This window comes from Camelus ferus, chromosome 11 (genome assembly GCF_009834535.1).
Source record: "Camelus ferus isolate YT-003-E chromosome 11, BCGSAC_Cfer_1.0, whole genome shotgun sequence".
NCBI classification, from domain to species: Eukaryota; Metazoa; Chordata; class Mammalia; order Artiodactyla; family Camelidae; genus Camelus; species Camelus ferus.
This window is the reverse complement of record NC_045706.1, coordinates 9749281-9771499: the sequence shown is the minus strand read 5'-3', so window position 1 is coordinate 9771499 and position 22219 is coordinate 9749281. Positions and strand designations below refer to the sequence as shown.

General features: G+C 42.0%; 1 long non-coding RNA gene across 4 annotated transcripts in view; it reads right to left on the bottom strand.

The window, feature by feature from the left end:
* The window catches only part of LOC116666964, a 300767-nt gene that overhangs the window by 175369 nt on the left and 103179 nt on the right, over nucleotides 1-22219 (bottom strand). For 2 of the 4 annotated variants that reach the window (XR_004323759.1, XR_004323758.1), the window contains exons 1-2: nucleotides 5952-6335; nucleotides 5579-5706 (exon numbers count right to left, since the gene is read on the bottom strand). This is a non-coding gene — a long non-coding RNA (uncharacterized LOC116666964). Of the gene's footprint in view, nucleotides 1-5578; nucleotides 5707-5951; nucleotides 6336-22219 lie in introns of those variants that run through there. The other 2 variants (XR_004323761.1, XR_004323760.1) reach the window with 1 other exon arrangement.

The window sequence follows — 22219 nt, the reverse complement described above, 5'->3', positions numbered from 1 at the left end:
AAAACGACATCTCTGTCTGAGCAGGTTGTACAACCCCCGTACATCTAATGTTGTGTTCTACCGCCACTTCCTGTGTGGGATGGAGACTAGGGTAGTGACATGTAGATTAAAGAAAATAATATGTGCCCAGCACTTAGCAATCTGCCTGAAATAAAGAAAGCATTGGGGGAGGGTAGAGTTCAGTGGTAGAGTGTATGCCTAGCATGCATGAGGTCCTAGGTTCAATCCCCAGTATCTCCATTTAAAATAAATAAATAAATCTAATTACCTCCTCCCCTAAAAACCAAAAGATTAAAAAAGAAAGAAAGAAAGCCTTAAAGATCGGGACATTATTATACTATTTTGATTATCACTGTTGCTTTTTCATTGTTGTTGCACACCATGACTACTCAGTAAATACTGGTTTGTTCAATAAACAAGGGTAGGAGAAGTCCGAAAAAGAAACTGCTGTTAGTGGAGATTTTTTTAAGTTCTGTTTCCACAGAGCTGGAGACCTTCCCTGCAGGTCTTAAATATCATTAAATGGTGATTTGTCTGCCCCGTAAGCATGGTCTTGACTTGAATTAGTGGGAAGACAAAGGGACATCCAAGGATCCTGCCAGCAGGCAAGTTGTACATGGCTTCTACACACAGAGTGGCATCAAAGAAGTCAGCAGTGCATTCCTCCAGGAATTTTTTTTTTTTTTTTTTTGAGGAATAAACAACAGTTCACATGAAATTGCCTCTTTGGTTTCCAAAGCACTGACCAAATTCATTGCTCACCAGCAACTCTGGAACATTCGACTGCCTAACGGGGTTTTCCTAGGCTGTATCAAGCACTGGAGGTTTTTTTGTTTTGTTTTGTTTTATTCTGTCACGGCAAGTTCGGGCTCCAGAAGTCAACCTGAGGATTTGAGGAGCCAGCTTTTCCTCAATTGCACCCACATAATTTTTGGATCCAAAGCCTGCATTCGGAATCAGCCCTGGTAAAGACAGTGGAAAATGCCATGTTCCTTATCAGGCTTCTCTCAGTGAGTGCGAGGTGCCTCCCTCCCACCCTGTATCCCACGCTCTGCAGGACTGGAGCGATAAACTTGGGGCTCGAATGACCCAGCCTTGAACTGCTGCCTGTGCCTTCTCACAGGTAACTGGCCACAGGTGTGGTGTCTGTCTTGAGGGAGGCAGCGCATTATTTGATGTTTATTCATATTTTCACTGTCGGTGGGGTGGGAGGTAGGAAGGGAAATTTTTTTATACACCCAGAACACTTCTCCCATGACAAAGTGGTGTTGGTTTTTGGAAACACAAAACTACGCTATTGTAGAAAGTATGCTTGTTGGATGCTTGTGGGTGAAATTAGAAACTTGTCAATGAACAGGACAGGCACCTGCAAATTCTGAAGGATATGTAAGGGGAGGGTTGGTGGTAACATGCTACTGCTTCATACAAACCAACAAAAAGAATCAAAATCAATGTCTCAACATGTGTTACTCTTCTTGCTTTAAATAGCCTTTTGAGTGACTTTCACATGAGGAACCAAGCAGAACATGAAGAATGATTTATAATCCACCGTTAACCTAACCTTCACGCATCTGGAGCTATTGGATACAATAAACTCAACCTGGCTGAGGACATGCCACAGCATAGCTTTTGTCTTTTTCGGGATAGCCGACAACAGCCTTTCTATTTTAAAAAAGTAAGAATGATCTACTGAATTCTGCCTCTGACATTTTCATGAAACTCACAAACATTCCCTCAGCATCTTCTAATACATCTCTGTACAGATGAAAACTCCAGGAGGGTAGTGCAAAAAACCAAAGGGCCCAAGCTTGACATCAAAGACCTGGGTATGAGCCCCACTTCTGCCCTGTAATAACCAAGAGTTTAGAGGTGTTTCTCAACCTCTTAGAACTTCAGGTCCCTCACTATAAAATGAGGATATCTTCATTTAAAATCCCCATGGCAGGATATTTGTAAGGATTAAGTGAGAGGAGGGATGTAAGAGATGGCTTCAAGCTGTTGCTTCCAAACCATTGCCCTGGAATTTGCAATCCTCTGTGTGTAAGTTTACACTCCTACCTAACATTTCATGTGTGGTTTTGTAGTTTTTATTTGTATTCATTACATAATTATAGTAAAAATGCAATTATCTTGGCTTAGTGCCAATCAACACAAGGAGATTCTAACCACTGTCCAAGGTAAGCGTTCCTACTTCATTTACTGGATGGATATTCTTAAACTCTACACTCGGATGCTCAGGGCCAGCAGTGACAAGATCCAACACCCAGACTACATCTATTGGGAACTTTGTAACCCGAGTGGTCCCAGTGTGAAGAGGCTTTCACTTTAAGAAAGTTAGGTAGTGGGTCAAAAAATGTGTGATCTCAGTGTCACCCAGTGGAGTCAAATGTCCTTCAGGCCATCCCATCCTGGACCCCACTCCAGGATGCAGCCTTCCACTTTTCTGCTCTGGGAACTACATTTCAGCAGGTTTGATTAGTTCCTGGAGCGGGGCAGCTGGGCAAACCCTGGATAATGAACTCCCAGTAACTGAACTTATAAAAGACTGATATATAACCAGAATGCCAATGTATGGACTTTTAATGAGAAACAGTAAACTGTTAGCAGACTACAATGACCACATTGGTAGATCAATGCATTCCTTCCCAGAAACAAGGAAAACCACATTAGAATTGGGTGACGAATGAGTCAGAATAAAGGAATGGCAGTATTTGTAATGCATCATCTTCGCAAAAGATATTTTGAGGCATTTCCCCCCATTTGGAAGTAGCTAGAAAACTCTAGAGAACGCTGTTGCTTGAACGGTTTGTTTGGCTGAGTCTTCTGGGCAACATTAGGTACACAGTGAACATGTCCCTTTTATGTCTTCTAACCGTGTGCTTGGCCTCCATGCTTGGCATTGTGCCAAGTGTTTTAGCGACATTTCCATTCAACCCTTCCAGGGATGGAATGAGGAAAGGTGTGTTGTTATCACTGTGCCACATAAACCAAAGTTTAAGAGGAGACGCTTGGCCAAGGACACACTTGTAAGTGGAAAAACCAGGACTCAGACTCAGGCAGTGTGACCCACATTCTCAACTGTGAAATGCTACCATCCGTACTGGACTAAATTACTACAGCCAACCTCTGACCACAGCGACCTCTGAATTCTTGTGGGTAATTCTGGTGTTTCTGAAATTCCCCAGGCACCTATCAACTAAACATTTATAAAGTTACTGATTAAGAAGATGCCTTAGTTGCCTGATCTCATCTAAGATATGCTGACTTAATTAAACTCTGTCTAATTAAATCTCTCTTTCCTAGGTGTGTCTTCCTACAAAAAAATCATAGCCACGCTGTTAAAGCTTGGAAAGGCCTTCAAAATCATATGATCCACATTTACTCTTTTATGGATTCAGAAAATGAGATCCAGAGAGGTTAAAGACCCAGCCCAAGTTTTTCTTAATGTAACGCTCATCAAAATCTATTGAGCGCCTGCTAGCACAAGTCATTGCCTTGACTCTTCAAGACTAGCTCTTTAATTCTTACTCCAGCAACTGTTCTCCATCCTATATGACAGCAATTCCAAAAAAACAGAGGTCTTTTTGTTGTTGGTGGTGGTGTGTGTGTGTTTAACCAGATGTAACCCTTTCCCCTGATAATGCAATGTAAAGTGTGCTTTGGGTCCAACTGCTTGTCACCCCTTGTCATCAAGTTAGGATTTCTATCCCTCGAGATATCTTGAGCTGTAACTGGATCACTCTTGCCCAACGCTCTCTGCCACATGGATGTCCCAAAGGTCAGGTCCTGATGGACCATACTGACACCATGTTGTGGTGAGGCTTGGAAGGACCTTGATGTTACAAGTAACCCCTCGCTGTATTTCTTAACTCATTCAGCAATTCTGCAGAAATAGCTGCCAGGTGGTTAAGAAACTTAAAAATTAAAGGACAGATATAGCACCTCAATGACTGCCTGTGGGATCCCAGTTAAAAAGCCCTCTAGGCTAAAAAGCAGGCATGGCCAGTCTGAAGGCAGAAGGGCAGTGGGTAGCCCCACCACTCTGCGTGATGGGGCCAGCCGCGGTGGTAGACCAGAACGCGTCAGCGAGCTAAGTCTCAGCTGCTTATGCCCCCTGCCCACATCCGCCAGCCTCTATGCCCAATTCAGAGTAGGGTGCTGAGATGGGGCGAGAAGGGAAAGCAGGAGAAGCTAGGAAATTCCACCTGCTGGGAAACCAAATGAAATCCTCATCCTCACTGATTCACTAGAACTTGGTTTTCATGCTTTTCAGCTCAGAGTGGAATTTCACCTCGTCAACGAGGCCACCTTGAGCCACTCCCGTCATACAGTCCCATTAAGAAGCGCCCAAAGATACAACAGGATCCTGGAGCAGCTTTCAAGGACAGCGAGGCACACCATCCTGCCCATCTGAGCTTTAACATTTCCTGAAGGTCAAAATGAATTTCAAATCCTTTCTGCCACCACTCTCTATGGTCTCCATCTGAGGATGGAGAGAGATGAGGTCATTTTCATCGAGTGGATATTTATTGAGTACCTATCCTATAGGAGGCATAAGGAGATAAAGATGAACACAGCACAGCCCCTCCTGTCCAAGAATTCCGAGTCCAGGGTAAACCCCAAGGGTGCTGAGGAGTGGGCCTCCTGTATTGGAGATGCTATTCTGTGGGCTGCAGTGAAACGAAAAGTCTGTGTGTTGCAGTGAATGGAAAATGTTCCAAGAAAGTAAAAGTTAAACGACATTACAGGAGGAAGTGGGGGAGTGTCTTAGTTATGTCCGTGGGCTTCGGAGTCAGCTCACTGGGGTTTAGCTCTCAGATGAGCTACATGACCATGTGGAAGTGAGCACATTTACTTTGGCCTCTTTAAAAAGTCTCATTTCTCATCTGTGAAATGGGTGAACTACAACACTACACAGAGGGTTTCTGTTAGCTGTCAGTGGCTGAGCCTTTTTAGCCTTTTAAAAAGTGTTTCGTACAATACCCAGCTTGTATTAAGAGCTCAGCGCATCTTAGCCATTACTGTTTTTTAATGATTAACCTGTAATTCACATAAATTAATGAAATACGCTACCAAAAGAAAGAAGCGGGTGGAGAAGGAGGGACGAAGGAAAGAAAACTACGTGCTTACTCTTTAAAAAATAAAATAAGACGAAACCGAAACAGAAGGGAAAGGCATAATGGACGCATGATCAAAAACACAACTATCTCTTTCCTCATTAAATAGGCGCCCCCACCGCCCTTCCTGGACCTGTCCAGGGGCCACGACACCTCTTGATTGCGGTCAGGCCAGTGGCCAGTAGGGTACCATACGCCTATTTCTTCCTTCCTCCTCGGCTTTTCTTCCATAGTCAGGAAAATGTTTGGGAGAAAAAAAATGATGGTTGTTTTGCAAGTGAGGGCTCTTCAAAACTGTACAGGGCCTGGGGCGTGAACGCGAAACCCTGCCACTCAGCCCAAGGATCTCGCCCACATGACAAGCACGGGCCCGGGAGGGAGGCTCCAGTACGAGCATAATTGATGTTCACAGGCAAGTCCGGATCTGAGCACGTTTAAAAGATTTATTGAGCTCCTCCTACCTGTCAGAGTCGATTCCGGGCTGGAACGCCATCGACAGTGTCTTCCTTTACATCCGAGGGAGAAGGACCAATAGTAAAGAAAGTCAGCCACTGTCTGAGCGGAGTCGTGACCCAAGTTTCACAAGCCTCTGCAACAGACAAGCAACGTTCTAGTATTAAAAGGATTTTTCTCTCTTCAAATTCTGAGAAAATAAACCACCTATTTAGGGCAAGTCTTTATTAATCACACATAACATCCTCTCCCTTACTGGATAACCAAATACATCCTATAGAGCCATAGGGCACAGGTAACACAGAAAACTTTAAAAAAAAAAAAAAAAAAAAAAAAGAAAGAAAAGAAAAGAAAAATGCACCAAACATGATGTCAGCTTACTAGCACCAAGTCTGTCCACCTGGCTTGCATCACCTCCAGTTTTCATCTCACAACAGCAGAGTCCTTAGATTACTGGACTAATCTCCTATCTGGTCTCCTCAATTCTGTCCTTGCCCCTCTCCAGTCCTGCACAATCTTTCTAAAATGCACCTCTGCCCATGCCCTTCCCCTGCTTAAAACTCTTCGATGGCTTCCATTACTCGTAATCTAAAGGCTGAAGCTAGCCCACAACCAAGGCTGATGTTCAGTATATATAATGACGCCCCAGGTGCTCCCAAGCAGAACGCAAGGCAGCCAAAACAACCTTTGTGAACACACAACCCTGATACGTGTATGTTTGCTTTAAAATTATCTATATGTGCTGTCATCACTCCACCTACCAAGTATCAGTATGATTCATTCGTTTCTCATAAAATACATGCAAATATAAGTTCCAACATTTCCTTTCCCAGGGGACCGGCACGTGCATTCCTGGACACCACACTTGGAGATAACTGATTCAGGCTATGAACCAAGACCTTCCCTTGTGAATGCATAACATAAGAAGTAGCTAACGGAGACAGAAATGTATGGTTTATTTCCACATTCCTGTTACAGTGTGCCTTATACCATACACTTGGACCTGGAAATTTGACGTAAACCAAATAGAAGCAAAAGGAAACTGTATTGTAAACACAAGGAGGGAAATTGGCTATTGATGGGAAACCCCTTCAGGTACCCCTTTCATAAGGTAAATAAACATTTTGTAATTCAATTAGTTCAATACAAATTCACTATTTTTAAGCTCCTGCAATGAAATTTTCTTAAAACAATCTATCACGGCTAAAAGGAAGCCAACAACTGAGAGACTCAGAAAAACAATTTATATGCCTTGATTGTTTGCCATCTAATTATTTCACTATCACTGTGGAAGTAGAAATGAAAGAAATTATCCTCATCATTTGAAAGAACTTTTTCATTACAACAGATATAATTGATGCACTCTGGAAGAAATGCCGGGGATACAGGCAGGTCTAGTAGGCAAGGAGGGTGATGCAAAAATCCAAAGGACGGACGAAAGCACACGTAAACAAACTTTTCACAGTGCTCCAATCACTGGTCCCATTTGCCTACCTTCTGAATTTTTGTTTTTGCTGTTTCTTTCATCAAAAATGCTCTCCCCAGACTCATGCTTGCCAGCATGGGCCCAGGCCTGAGTGTGTGCAGGCACCAGTGTGCACACCGCACAGACACACAGGCTCCAACTTAAGTGGTCTACATCCTACCAACCTTCAAAGCCCATCTCAACTTGAACCTTTTCTAGGGATCCACCCTTGATCTGTCCTGACTGTCCAGAAATTACGAAAATCAACTCTTCTGTTTCCTATCCCTTTCTCCGAACCTTACTCAATTACAATACAAACCTAAAAGCACTGTTGTGTTTCACTTCTCCCACTAAATGCTGACCATGTTGAGGTCCCAGACTCTTCCTTACACATTTCCCACAGCACCTAGTGCAATGTTTTGTAAATGGTCTATGCTCAGTCAGGCTTGGTGAATGAATGGAGATATGCCTCACAGTCAAATAACCTTCTAGCACTGGTATCAGCTCAGGTGATCTGCTTCATTTCTGAAACTGGTATCTTTGAAATGCAAAACAGGTCATCAAATCACCGATAAGTTTCCCCACAAAGTCGTGAGGTGTCCTATAGAAGACACAGACTGAGCAGACTAATTTGAATGTTCACTTTTTACTCCTTAGTCATCATAACACCTCCCTGATAGGGCTTATCTTTATTGTTTTTTATTGAAGTAGAGTCAGTTTACAATGTGTCACTTATTTCTAGTGTACAGCGTAATGTTTCAGCCACACATAGACAGACATATACGCATTTTCACATTCCTTTTCATTGTAAGTTACTACAAGATATTGAATATAGTTTCCTGTGCTATACAGTAGAAGTTTGTTGTTTATCTATTTTATTTACAATAGTTAATACTCACCTCATCATTATTATTAATTCTGAAATTAATCAATGCTCTCACCCAAATGCTAGTGGCCAGTGGTCCACCTGAGAGCCCATCTCAACAAGAACAGCAGCAGATGTTACCGGTGCGGCTACAATCAGAGGGATTCTGGCAGCAAACGGTTTCTCCACCATCCCCCACCTCCACCCCCCTCCCCCTCCACACCCCCTTTTCCCTGATGCCAGTTGGAGGTTGCGCCTCAAAGCTAGGCAAGAGCTTTGCTGTTCAAACTTCAAAACAACCAGCTTACAAAAGTCAAAGGTCCGAGCAGTTTACCATGAATAATGCACTTCTAAATATAGGGTAATGAGATCTGTGTGTAAACCTTAACCCTAAAATGAGTTCAGCCCAAAGAATATTTAATAATAAATCCATTATTAGACTATGCAGCCCTCAAAACTCTGATATTGACAATCATCACAATCTTATCAATGGCAATTTGTAAATTGAAAAAAAAAATAGTATTCACCCTCAAAACATGAAACAGATGGGGAAAGACAGAAGGGAAGTGGGAAGAGTTTTAATTATCCAAGATAAGTCTTTGTGTGATGGTTGGTTAGCTGCCTCTTTGTAGCACTGACATTTCCAAGTCTTTTGTAAAGGGAACTTTTGAAAATATGCTGAAATCATCCTTTGTAACCAATTTTCAGATAATTTGTGTTTTATTTGTGAGGATAATAAACTTAAGGTGAACTGAAACAAAGATCCCTGAATATTTTCTTTTAAAATTAAAGTTAGCTCTTCATTGGGAAAATCTGAAAGTCCACTGTTTGTTTGTTTGTTTGTTTGTTTTTGTGGACTATGAATTATAACTGGATAAAGCTATTCTGAAATGAAGGAAAGGCCACTCTATACTTTCCTTACTGTCTACTTTTAATTCAAATTTTTGTTATGGAAATGTTAAATATCTGCAAAAGCAGAGTGAGTAATTCAAGTAAGCTGGGAGTACCATCACTGGCTTCAAAAATTATCAGTTTGTGGCCAATCTTATTTTATCTATACCCCATATATCTCCCTCCTCAAACTACAATTTGTTTTGAAGTAAATCTCAGATAGCATGTCAATTCATCCATAAATATTCCAACATGTATTTCTAAAAGATAAGAACATTTTTAAAAACTCAACAATATTACCACCTCTAAAAAGAATTAACAATAATAATTACTCATTATCACCAAGTTATTAGTCAATATCTCAATGTCCATGTTTCATAGATTATCTTAAATATTTATTTGTTTGAAGAAATATTCAAATTAAGTCCATACAATGTGATTGGTTGTTAGTCTCTAGTTTTTTTTTTGTTTGTTTGTTTGTTTTTTTAATGTATTGCTTCTTCTCGTCTCTTTTTTTATATCCTTGAAATTTTTGTTGGAGAAACTGGGTCATTTGTCCTGTAGAATTTCCTTCATCGATTGCATTCCCACTGAGTTTACGTGTCGTCTGGCCCCTGTACTTTCTGTCATTGGAAGTTGGATCTAGAGTCTTGATGAGATTCAAGTTTGATTTCTGGCAAGACCACTCCACAAGCAGAGTTGTGTTCTTCCACCAGTTGGGTTTTTGCTATTTTGTGGTGTTTGCAGCTGTTGAAGATCACTGCCTACCTCCATTCATTCACTGGCATTTGCGCAATGGTCCTCTTTTCTCCAGCCTGCATCCCCAGGCAGGGGCATCGGAAGCTGAGGCTTTCTTCTCCCTGGCTTCATGACCCCTTCCATTCCTCTTCATTAGCTGTAATACTTGTATCAAAAGGAACTTCCTTCATCAACCCTTTTGTTTCTGGAGGTACAGTTCATATAGAAACAACAGGATAAATGCTTTATTCTTTCCTTTATTCGCCAATTTTCAAAATAATGACTTATTTCCTGGTATTCCTCAAAGGTGATCAGTGATTTTTTTCCAGCACCACGTGGAACTCCTGGGTTCAAACATATTTGATGTGTTTCCATCCATTTTAGTTATCTTTTATTGATGTTAAAAAATTTGCCCTGTGGAAGCTTTTGCAAGTTGGCTCCTGAGTCCTTTTGACATGTCCCTGCTCGTCTTTGATAGCTTCCTTGCTTTCAGTTATGACAAGTCGCCCCAGGCTCACCTTGTTTATTTCCTCCCAAACATGAAATCCGCCATCTTGCCAAGAAGTCTTGGCAAGTAGCACCTTTTAGCAGAATCACAATCTGGGTGCTAGATGTACTCACTGATATTGGTCTGGGCATTGATTCCAGACCTCTTGAGTGGACAGAGCTTGAAAAATTATCTATCTATCTATCTAAGTTTATACTCCTAATCCAAAATCAGAGCTAATTAAGATTTTACTTAAATTCCTTGATCCTACAACTGTATCCATACCCATGCCCAAAATCCCATTTGTCAATGACACCAATATAACTACTGATTCACTTTATCCTACACCATACTGAACACAGTATCAGAAAAATAACACAAACACTAGCACCAACAACAGGATTACTGAAAACAATTTAAGATTTCTTTTTGCTGTCCTTTGGCCCTTAGAGTGTAGACTCACCAGGGACATACAGTGAAATTACCATATTTAAAAGTCACTTGGAAGAATTCTTCTCTTCTTGCTTATGCCACCAGCTCAATACACAGTTAGGTTTATTTGTTTCATTTTATTTTCAACTTTTAGAGATTGCTTTTAAACATTTTAGAAGTCAGTTTTATAATTATGTAAAACACTTTCATGGTTCCAAATGAAATAGATTTAGCAAGGCTAGCTTTCATCTCTGTCCTTGTCACATTCATTCCTCCCTCCCCCAAAAGTAGTCATTTTTTTTTAAATGCATGATTTATTTTTTCATTGTTCTTTTAATATACGCAAATAGCACAAGTGATAAATGACACATACTATTCTTTTCTCTACCCTTCTTTGTCCACTTAACAGACCCTGGAACCACTCCACAGCTGTACACAGGGAGGATCCTCATTCCCTTTTACAGCTGTGAGGTGCTCAGTTATGTGGATGTCCCACAGCTTCTTCAACTAGCTTCCTACTGATGGACATTTGGTTTGTTTCCAGTCATTTGCTTTTGTAAATAGTGCTGCAGTGAGTAGCCTTGTGCATATGTCTTTTCATATTTTTGCCAGGGTATTTTGGAGATTCCTAGGAGTAGAATTGCTGGGTCATAGGGTCAAGGCATGCGTAACTTTGCTAGATAGCCCTGAAGTCCTCTCCACAGGGATTGAGCCATTTCACATTCCCACCAGCACCACGTAAGAATGCCTGCTTCCCCACAGCTTTGCCAACAGACCACGTGGTCAACCTTTGGGGTTTTGGCATCTAATACACGAGAGATGGTATCTTAGTGAAGTCTTCATTTGACATTTATTTATTATGAATACAGTTGAGCATCTTTTCATACTTTAAAGAGATATCCGCATTTTTTTTCTGATCAATTGTCTGCTTTTATTTCTAGCCCATTTTTCTGTACAGTTGTTGGAATTTTCCTCCTGTATTTTTTAGAAGCTTTTTTTTATGCCTTCGGGCTACTAACCACTTATCTTTGATATGTTGCAAATATTTTTCCTGGTTTGTCATTTGACTTTTTATCTTACAGCATGTTTCATTTTTGTATTTGTTCTTTGATTTTTTTTTCCATATGACTTTTAAAAAAATTTCTATACAACCAAGTTTATCAATTTTTTGCCCCTTATTGTAACTGGATTTGAGTCATGGTTCAGAAAGTTCCATTCTCTCCAAGATTACTCATATTTTTGAAAACATTTTTATAGTTTCAGTTTTTACATTTCAAGCTCTTACCTGCTTGGAGTTTAACCTGGCATATAGTATGAGGCATGGATCCAATTTTATTTTATTTTATTTTTTTGAATGGCTACCTGCTTATCTCAGCACCACTCGCAGAAAAGTCCATTCCTCTACCAATCTGAGATACCATCTTTTTCATACACTCAAGTTTCTACATGCAAATGGATCTCTTTCTAGATTTTCTACTTTGTCCCATTCATCTGCTTATTCATGTGTCAATACCAAGCTGTTTGATTCCAGAGGTTTCCTGCTCTGTTTTCATGTCTGGTGGAGGCTCGCTTCCCCCACTGCCCTTCTTTTTTGGGGTTCTCTTGGCTACTGCTGTTGAGCTTGTTTTTCCTGGTTAACTCATCCAGCTTCCAGTGGGATTTTTGGCCATCAGTCAATTTTGTAAAAACGAATTGACAGCCACTTGATTAGATTGACACATGTTCTGTCACCGAGTCTGGAACAGAGTGGGTACTTAGTAAATGTTAATAGAAGTGAATGCCTTGAGGTTCTCTGCTGGAGGTGATCAAACAACCTCAGCACCCCAATAACAGATGGTTCCCCTAGTAATCACTTCAATATAACTGAAAAGAGGATTAACACCTAAATTTTAAAAAAGAAAGCAGGAAGGGAGGGAAGGAGAGCAGAAGGAAGGAAGGAAGGAAGGAAGGAAGGAAGGAAGGAAGGAAGGAAGGAAGGGAGGAAAGAAGGAAGGAAGGAAGGAAAAAAAGTACTGGTTGCATTGATTTATCTCAGATGGAGGGAAATGAGCTGACTTCCTGAAGGCATGGAGGACGCCTTTTCACTGGATGCCGATCTGAACATCCTGAGTTTGTGTTCCATGTATGCACTAACTGTGTGTTTATACAATCAATTACTCAGCAAATTTCGTATCACTTCTTAATCAAAGCTACTGTGAATTTCAGTTAGTTCAAGTGGGGAATTTTTTCCACCTATACTCTATGCATATATAAGACAACTGTGGCCTTTGGCACCTGGTGGAAGAGAACCTCAGGCTTCCATCTAGGACATCCTGTGGGTGACTTGGCCGGGGGCCTCAAAGCTTGGCTTTTGCACTATTTTGGATTTTTGAGGAACATATTGTCCCAGGAAAGCAAGGAAAAGAACGGCTCCTTTCTTTAATAAATGATTCAAATGTTGGAAATGAGAAAAAGAAAATATGGCACGAAGGAGCATATTTTCCAGGTTGTTACTTTAATACTGGAAAAGGCCGCGTTAACCAACCCAGTCTTGTGGAGTATCACCTGCCTGCGTTCTACCGGGGTGAGCAATCAGCCCATGTCAGATGAAGCCATGAAAACCCCGGTTCATGTGAAAGGCCAAATAGAAAGGAAGAGCTCTGGAAGTCACTCTGTCCAGACTGTGTCCTACTGACAAATGGACCCCCAGGTTTACCCTTAACGATCCCCGTGGTGAACAGGATGGTTTGGAGAAGGGCAGACCTATCAACGCCCCATCCATGATCTGGGGGTGCCAGGAACTTGCTTTACCAGGAAACACTCAGACTCAGCAAAATGCTTCGAGTGGCTTTGAATCCTGACTCAGTTTATCATCTGCACAAACTTGGGCCTGTCTGAGACTCAAGCTGGATGATAACATAAAAGAACTAAATAACAGGAGGCATGTGAATGCTGAGGCTGGTCCCCAGCGTTAACTGATTAATGTGATAACTCTCAGAACTCTGCCCAAAGTGCTCTTCCACACAGGAGAAAATGGGGCCCCTCTTTCTCCCGCCTGAAGAATTATCTGGTGTCATTTCAAGCTATGATGAAGAAAGTAGAATGCCTTCTCTATTTTCCCTTCGTGGTCACAACTGATAGTATTTGCCACTGAGCAGGCATGTGTTTACCTGAGGACGTGTGCAAAAAGCCCGAGTGGAAACGGACTACGCAGCAAATGAGTCCATCCATTTGCTCCAAAGGAACAACGTTTTTCCCTCCCTGCCTATGGCTGGTGCCCTGGGACCCGCACAAGGAGTCACCCCAGAAGCCCGGCTGACACTGGCCTGCAGAAGTGTGGCCTGGGAGTCAGGAGGAGGCTCTTCCAGAAGAAGGTGCAGCTGCAGATGCCGGAGGACCACCCTCACCCCCCTACCCCCAGCCTACGCTGCATGGTGCTGAGTATTTGTAGTGCAAAAACCACTTCTCAATTCCTTGTAAGTGAGTTGCAAGGAGATTATTATTCTTTGCTGAAACCTGACTTCTCATCCTGGAAGCAGATTTTCTCATTTCGGAGGGGACCAAATTACATTAAAATCTGCTGGAAAATTTGGGTTGGAACAAGGCACAAAAATGTTTCTTGCAGTTGCAGATGCCTCGGTTGTCATCCTTAACAAAATCAGGGCTCCCTTTGTAAAAACAAACACGACCCAGGCATGTTCGCTCTTTCTTTGGAATGTATCCCTCGTGCTAAATTAGATTTTTCAAAAACCCTCACCAGTGGCCCCAAAGTTGTGCTTGGCCATTGCTGACTCTACAGCAGAGGAATTAAGGGCTAAATGTGTTCTGCTGAGTCCCCAGGTCTCTGATTATCCAAAGGGCATTGGGATTCATTTTGGAAAATCCTAGAGATTACATGCAGGCACTCCTCTAGGGGCGAGTTAAAGAATGCAGGAGACACACAGGCACGTGGCTCAACACCCTGGGAAAAAACCTAGTGTCGCACAGGGTGCCCTAGTGACCTGAAGTGGGTACAATGCCTCCCAAGGAAGCTCCTTTCCGTAAAATCTTCTGCTTTAAGCCACGTGCTCCTTCCCATCCTCCAAACTGCACAGGGAGCACCACCTGAGGCTCGGCTGTGGCTTGACATCTCGTTAACACTGTTAAAACAGTGACAAGAAGAATCCCAGAAATGATGGAGGTATTTCTTCCACTGAATTGTTGTTGACTCTTGCCTCCTGGTTTCAACATGATTCCACGTGAGCCCAGGAACTTAATGCTTAACACAGGGAAAGCCTTGAGTTTCAAACCTTTACAAGTCAGGCTGCCCTAACCTTCCTGAATGGTACCCGATGATGCTATAGTGCACTGTTGTCATCATGTTCATTTGTTTCCTTTCCTTTTTCTCCCAGAGCTCAGGAGGGACAGATTTGCACCCCAATATCTGGAAGGCAGCAACCAGATAATGTTCTCAGTGCTTCAGTAACAGCTGTCCCATGCTGATCAGGGCAGACCGTCAGAAGAATACGATGCCACGTAGGTGAATTTTTATAATAACCCTGTGCATTATAATATTTTATTAAAAATGTGTAGTATAAGGTCCTACCCAAAAGATCTGCTATAAGTATTGCCCTGTCCATTCGACCACATAAACTTATGAGGATAATGAGCAAGGGCACTAGGATATACACCCAGATAAATGTCTCTCACGTGCACACATGGAACAGAGACAGGACGGGCGGTGGGGAGCTCTGTGGGGCCTTGAGCTGACCAGTTGCTGAGGAATACAAACCATGGCTAGAAGCAAGTTCTAGAAGGTCCAGTTGATACTTCATGAGCAAGCCAGAGGGAAAAAAACAGTTGCCTTTGGCAACGCAGGATAAAACATGTATTTTTAGAACAGGGTCTTAACACTTTTAGAACACCGAGGACCCTTTACAGGAATCTGGTACATATCAGAGAAAATCATTTTGAAAACCAAAGAACATTCTAAGGCCAATGAAAAGAAAAGCACAGAAGGGTCGAGTAATTGATGGGTCCCCTGGTGCTTGTGCACCTGCACAGAGCAGGAAGGAGGCTCACTCCTCCCTTTTCAAGGCACATTTTTATTTCCTTTGCAGTCCTCAGCACCTTCCTAATGATCTCTGACAACAGCAAAAGCTAGTGTTTCTCTGATGCTCCATAAATTACACTCATAACCTTATTTTAACCTCACAGTGATCCTGGGAGGTATGAATTGTTGTCTCCCATTTTACAGATAAGGAAACTGAGGCTCAAATCATATACAGGTTTTCGAACATCACTACCAGTAAGTCACAGAGTGGAATTCCCATCCCTGTGTGGTAACTCTTGATGACAAGTTCTCCCTACCAGGCCACACTGCCTTGCTCTCTAAAAAGACACCAAACACACGGAAAACCTTCATACAAGAAAAATCAGATATCTGCACACATTGTCCACTATGGCATCCAACATTGAGACGCTGGGAAATATTCCTAGAGACACGCCGGTTGTTCACGCTTCATTCAGCTGTTTAGAGACAAAGGCATAATTAGGACCATCTGTACACAAAGCGAGTCCCTGCTACCAGAATATAAATAAAGTACTTGACTCGCTTTTGTCCACGTTTGTGTTTTTCTGACAATTTTAGTTTCCAGTTTTGAAATGTATTCATTCATGAATCACCGGGGGGAAGGCTGAATTCAAGATTACCAAGCGCATGAGGGATGCATTCAGACTGGGCCTCGTCTTCGCTGGAGAGTTATAAATCTGGTTTGCAGTTTGAGGTCTTGGAACACCATCTCATTTCATGTCTTTATGTGAACAGGTCTGCCTTAAGCCAAGGACTATTTTGCTCGATTTAAAAGGGGAAAAATAATCTTGAGTAGGGCAAAACACAAGGGCAGCACATATGATTTGAATTACAGTCAGATAATCACCATTCATGACCAGTCCAAGCTGGAAGTAAAGCTTGAATTTCTCCTCAGAGACATTTCCCGGCTTAACTTTTAACAAGGGCTACAATTGCGAATGGCCTTTAAGTGAAAACTAAAGAAGTTCAGCTTCTTTAAGGCCTTTACTGACTTCTCCAGCCTCCTATGAAATTAGTCCTTTTGGAAGAAGATCGTTTATGAGTTTTGTTGGAAGTGGTAAAAACAGCCCTCCCACTCCCCCACCTCCCTCGGCAAATGTGCAAAGGAAGGTTCCCTCCAAACAAATTTTCCAAGTGACATCCCTGAGCTTGTTCCTTGGACCCTCTCTCTCTGTTCGAAGAGCTTAAACATAAATCTAAGCATTTACCGTCAAAAAGTTTTCTTTCCTGTTGAATTTCAAGATGACCAGAGGTCCATCCTAACCTATGAACACTGAAGAATCGTTTTGGCCACACACACACACACACACACACACACACACAAAATATATGAAGTAAAGAACACATTCTGTGGCTCAAAATCCCAGCAATGTATACCATGCCTCTGGGTCTAGTTTCTTTTCAGAAGCACAGTCACCTTTCAGAGATGAGAAGGAATGAAAACCAAAGATGCATCTCTAATAGATACCTTCCAGCAAGGTATGCTTGCATTTGTGGGGTACATCGCTTAGGGCCATGGCTCCCAATCCTGGTTGAAGGGAATCACTGGGGAAATTGAAACAGCATCCTCAGGCCTAAGCCGCACCCTGACCAGTCATATCAGACTCTCGAGGGATTCCACTGTTAGGGGATAGATTCTTGGCTCTGGAGTCAGAAAAATCTGGTTCATATCTCATTTTTCCTGCTTCCAGGTTTTTAGACAAGTTATTTAACCTTTCTGAGCTTAGATTTCCATATATATATGGGTGTGCATGTGTGTGTGTGTGTGTTTTAAGGCCAAAGATCCTACTTCATAAGATGTTGAAATGGGATAAAGTATTATTTGTAAACACAGTGCCTCGCTTACAAGCAATCCATGAATGAGTAATAGCTTGATGTTTTGAAATATTTAACAATGTTTTTCTTTAGAATTTCCTTCTCTCCTTCTCAATTTGTCTTTCCCTTTAAAAGCTTAGATAATCTGAGGAAGGAAGATGATTAATCTTAGAAGATTAAGGAGGATACTTCTTGAGTAAGCATACCATACCCCCATGAATAGAAAAGGGCTTCCCGGAGGCCAGAAGAGTCAGATAAGAGGATAAAAACCAGAAGGGCTCAGGATAATGACCCTGACTCTCTCCTACTCCATCCCCTGACCTCCAGTCCTAGGAAGGAATCAATCCCCAGTTTGTGGGATCCATGAGCAGATGACACCTATGACCCATTTCCTGGGAACGGCCCCAGAAGGGAAGACATGGCAGCTTGGAGTGTCTGGGTAGCTGAGGACTTAGCCTTGCAGACTGTTCCTCAGATACTTTTGGAGCCACAAGATGGTTCCTCGGAAGTCTGAAAGCAACAAAGAGAGCTTCAGGACCTGAGGTGGCCTTGCAGATGGAAATATCAGTAAAGGAGCACGTGTCTACACCAGCCAGTGACCGAGAGCCAGCCTGAGTGAGCGAGGAGTCCTCATGACCTACACAGAAAGATGGTTCAGGCCATGCCTACCTACACGATACCCCTTTGACATCTCATCAGCCCCCACCCATCTCCTTAGACAAAACTTAGAATGAAAAAATAAAGAAGTTTTCTCTCTCACACTAGATTTTGTGACGCGAGGTTCATATGTGCTGTTGACATTAGTTACTGAGTTGTTGTTTTTTCTCAATCAGATTTTTTGGGGTAATAGGCTCTGGGGGAGGAGACTTTCACAATCTTCACATAAGAGCCAGAGGGAAAATAAAACTGGCAAGATCATTTTTTTTTACCATCACACAAGAGCCCACCTCTGAATGGAAATAAGTCAGATCAGCGGTACCTGAGTCCTTTTGTGATTTCTGGTGGAACTAAAATCCAAGACACCATGCAATGCCTGACTGACAACAAGCCAACCCAACAAGATGAAAAATGGATATCTGGTCAACCAAACAGCTAGTTTTGATTACAAAACAGCCAATAGGCCTTCTGATTATTTCCCCTCAATGGATGATTTGACCAAAGCAAGAAAGCAAGTAGTTCTAATCATAACCTTAGGCTCCCTGACTGGTCCTGCTTCCAGACCATAAGACAGCTCTTACCATACTGTATACAATAAAGTTGCATACTAAAGTTAGCAACTTCTGAAATACAGCTATAACAATTATGTGACTATATGCTATCCTGGATTAACATGTGGCCCATATTCCTTTGATATTACAAAACTCAGCTGTGCCATGAGCGCTAACAAGTTTCCCTTAACAGAAAGAGTTACTTGGTAATGTTACATACCAGTTGGTTGTTCAAAACATTTATTGGGGTTTAACACCGTGAAGTAGATAAACAAGTGTTCCCCAGCTGCTAAGTTTCACTTCATATATTTTAAACAATCCACTGTGCTGGCGATTTCTGAAATGTGAAAAGACTTCACATCCAATGCACATTTTAAAACATTACTTCTGAAGCTACATCTGCTTCACATCGCTTGTTCAAAAAGTTCCATTCTTCCTCCAGGGTTATTTAATGATCATATTAGAATGGGCCCAAATCAAGGGCTGCATCCACTTTCTGAAACATGGGCCCCAATACTGCACGCTTACCTAAGGAAAAGGAAAAAGAGAGAGAGAGAGAGACACCTGAAAGCCTGGAAAACCGTGTCAACCAGGCAATGAAACTGTGAGGATTAACAAAGTCGAATTTATAAAGTGCAATAAGGTTCTCACATGAAACAGGGAGGCACGGAGGAATTTTTTAAGCTATATTATTACTCTAACATGACTGGGTCATCCACTGAACTTTGTGCAATTTTTCAAGCTGTTCAGAAATGACTAATAATGGCATGTAGTGTATAATACACTGAAATGTGTTGAAACTTTGGGTAACGTTCCCAGTCTGATATTTAAAACACTTGTTCAGCTAGAAAACGTTACAGAGCTGCTCCGCCACTCTGTGCCTTGAGCTTTCACAGCCTCCATCTCATTTCACTCCACGAGTTTGGAAATCTTGTCTCCCTCCCTGCATTTCCAACAGGCCATGTCTCGCCAGCATATTTTACAGGCAAGCAAACTGAAGCAAACCATCAATAGGAACACAGTTCTGTGGAAACAAAGGGAATGATGTTGTATTTTGACATCCTTATGGCCTCCTAGAATTCATTCTGTGTTCTGGTTAGCTGAATGTACCCGGTGCCCCAGGAGTCTGGCACCGTGATTATTATCATGGAAAAAGAAAAAAAAGGACAAAAAAAATTCAGCTTGTATTTTGCTGCCCTTTTGGAGAAGAAGGAATAGATTATGTAAGCAGATGCTTGAGATAGTTACTGTTCTTTTGCAATTATATAGCATGTGTGTCCCCAAGAAACTTAGGCCTTCCTAGGAGCAGCAGAATTAAGGTGCTGTCAGCATATCAGAAAAGAAAAAGGCCACCTGGCAAGTAGCCAGCTAATTTGACCAATGTAAATAACGTGCTGGCATAAGCCGATGCTCTAAAAATAGCCTACAGTAACTGCAGACTGTGGTCAACCTCCCAAATATTATGGAATGCAAGCAGAATTTCTGGAGCCTGAGTTGTAAATACGGCAGCTTAAGAAAAGATTTGAGACCCTTCAAGCAGTAGTTCAATTGTCATTTGAGTGGCTGACATGAAACAGTTGCTCTAAATCAACGAGTAACATTGGCTAAGAGGCAAAATGTTTTTTAATTGAAGAACAGTAAGAGATAATAGCTAGGGAGAGCTTTCTTGCTTGCAGAAGAGGTTCAATAAGCAGTGATTGGAAGAATGAATGAATGGCTTCATCATAAGTTCTTCAGAACCAGGTAATGAATCCAGGGGAAAACTGACCTCCATATATTTTTACTTACAACTTGGTAACACAGGCTGGTGACCACCTCATCCTTTCAATTTGCCTCTTCACAATTCCCGTGGGTCCCCTAAAAGCCAGTGTATCATCTGAGGGCTGTGCTGTGCTCTCAGTAAGGATGATGTTAATGGCACGGATCCTGAAGACAACTGTCAAAAAGAATTGGCTGCATCTTTGGAATGAGTGAGGCCTTGCCTAAGGTTACAATCCTGAGGGGGTCGAAATTCTTTGGTGTATATGGTTCTTAGAGTTATAACTCGATGGTGCTCTCTTTGTAAGGGGAAATTTTTCCTCTTCCTTCTCTTGAAACTTGGCATTCCTATTAGCAAAGTACAGGCTGTACACACGGCCCACTTTCCTGCCAATCACATTACACGTCTGACCTGGGCCACATTTCCCAAGCCACAGGAAATGGCTAAGAGGGCTGGGTATTACAGAGAGCGTAAGAATGGGTTGGAGTGCACTCAATTGTACATACATTTTTTTTTAATGGGTATATGTGCTTGAGAAGAGAAAACAGGGGATATAAAATTTTTGGATTGAAAGCAGTACTCCACAGAGAATGGTTTTACTAAACTTTTTCAACAGCCCCTTTTAAAGTGAAATCCTGTGCAGAACCCCGATATTTAATACATACCAAAGTGGATTTTTTTCAAACTGAATTTGGGCAGGGACAGTGGCAGCACCCATCTTTCAAATCACTGTCCCAAAGAGTTTATTTTGTCAAGGACTGGTTTCCCTGGTAAATAGGATAGCTTCTGAAACTTGCTTTACGGCTGACCCAACGATACCTCATTAGCCTTGGTAATGATTAGTGCTCTAAAATGTTCTAACTCATAAAGTGCTGTAGCGTTTAAATGCTTACATAGCACTTTTAACTTCCTCTCAGAGAAACAGCATTAGAAAGACTCACCATGTTGTTTCCCTTAAACAGAAAGTCATAGTCAATCATCTTTAAGCAGAAAAAAAAAAAAGAATCAATTAAAACCTAAGACAGAACCATCCCCCTGGAATTCTAGTTTCTGACTCTGCATATGAATTGGACCATTCACTAAAAATGAAAAATTTACAGCAGAGACAAGCTTTTCATTTGCTGCTAGCTAAAGCTACAAATCCCCAGTGCCAAATATTTTGCTGGTGCCAATTAAGGCAGGCTTCTCAGATTTCTACAGGGAAATCTCAATAATCTCCAATATCTTCAGAAATAACATTTAGGCTTTTTGTTAGCAAAACAATCAAATAAAGCCCTGACAAAAATGTTGCTTGGGGAAAGCATGCATGTGACAACCAAGAGATGCTCCCCACTCAAGATCAAGAGATGCAGTGGAAATTATGGATCTGAAGACCTCACTAGTGATCTGAACTATCATTCAAAATCCATGATTAACTAAGGGATGTCTTCAGATGCACCCTCTGGGAGCTAAGAAAATGAGCCAGTGCTTCACGGGACATGCCTTGGCCTTTCGTTTTGGAAAGCTTTCTGTAGAATGTTAGATGTGACTTTCCCCTCTTGACACAGCAATTCCACAAACGCCTTCAGGAAGTTGAAGAGAGGAAGGATGCTGACTCTCCCCAGGCCCAGTTCAGCACAACTGCGGAAGTGCCAACAAGCGCCCATGGAGAGGTGGCCAGGAATCAGGATGGGCCGTGCTCTGTGGCGGCACAGCTCCTGGTTTTGCCCAAGATCCACCTCCTAGAGGGGGCTGGGCCCGGCAAATGCCCTTCCTGCCGCAGCCAAGGGTGGAGATGTCGGTCGGTATCTCAGCAGGGTTTCACTTTGGGCTGCTTTCAAAATGGCAGAAAGAAAAGAAAACCAAACCTCAGCAACTCTGACCACAAAATTCCACGCAGATCAGTGCAGCCAGAGAAATTGTTTTCCCCCTTCAGCAACAAAGTATCTTCTGTAGAGGA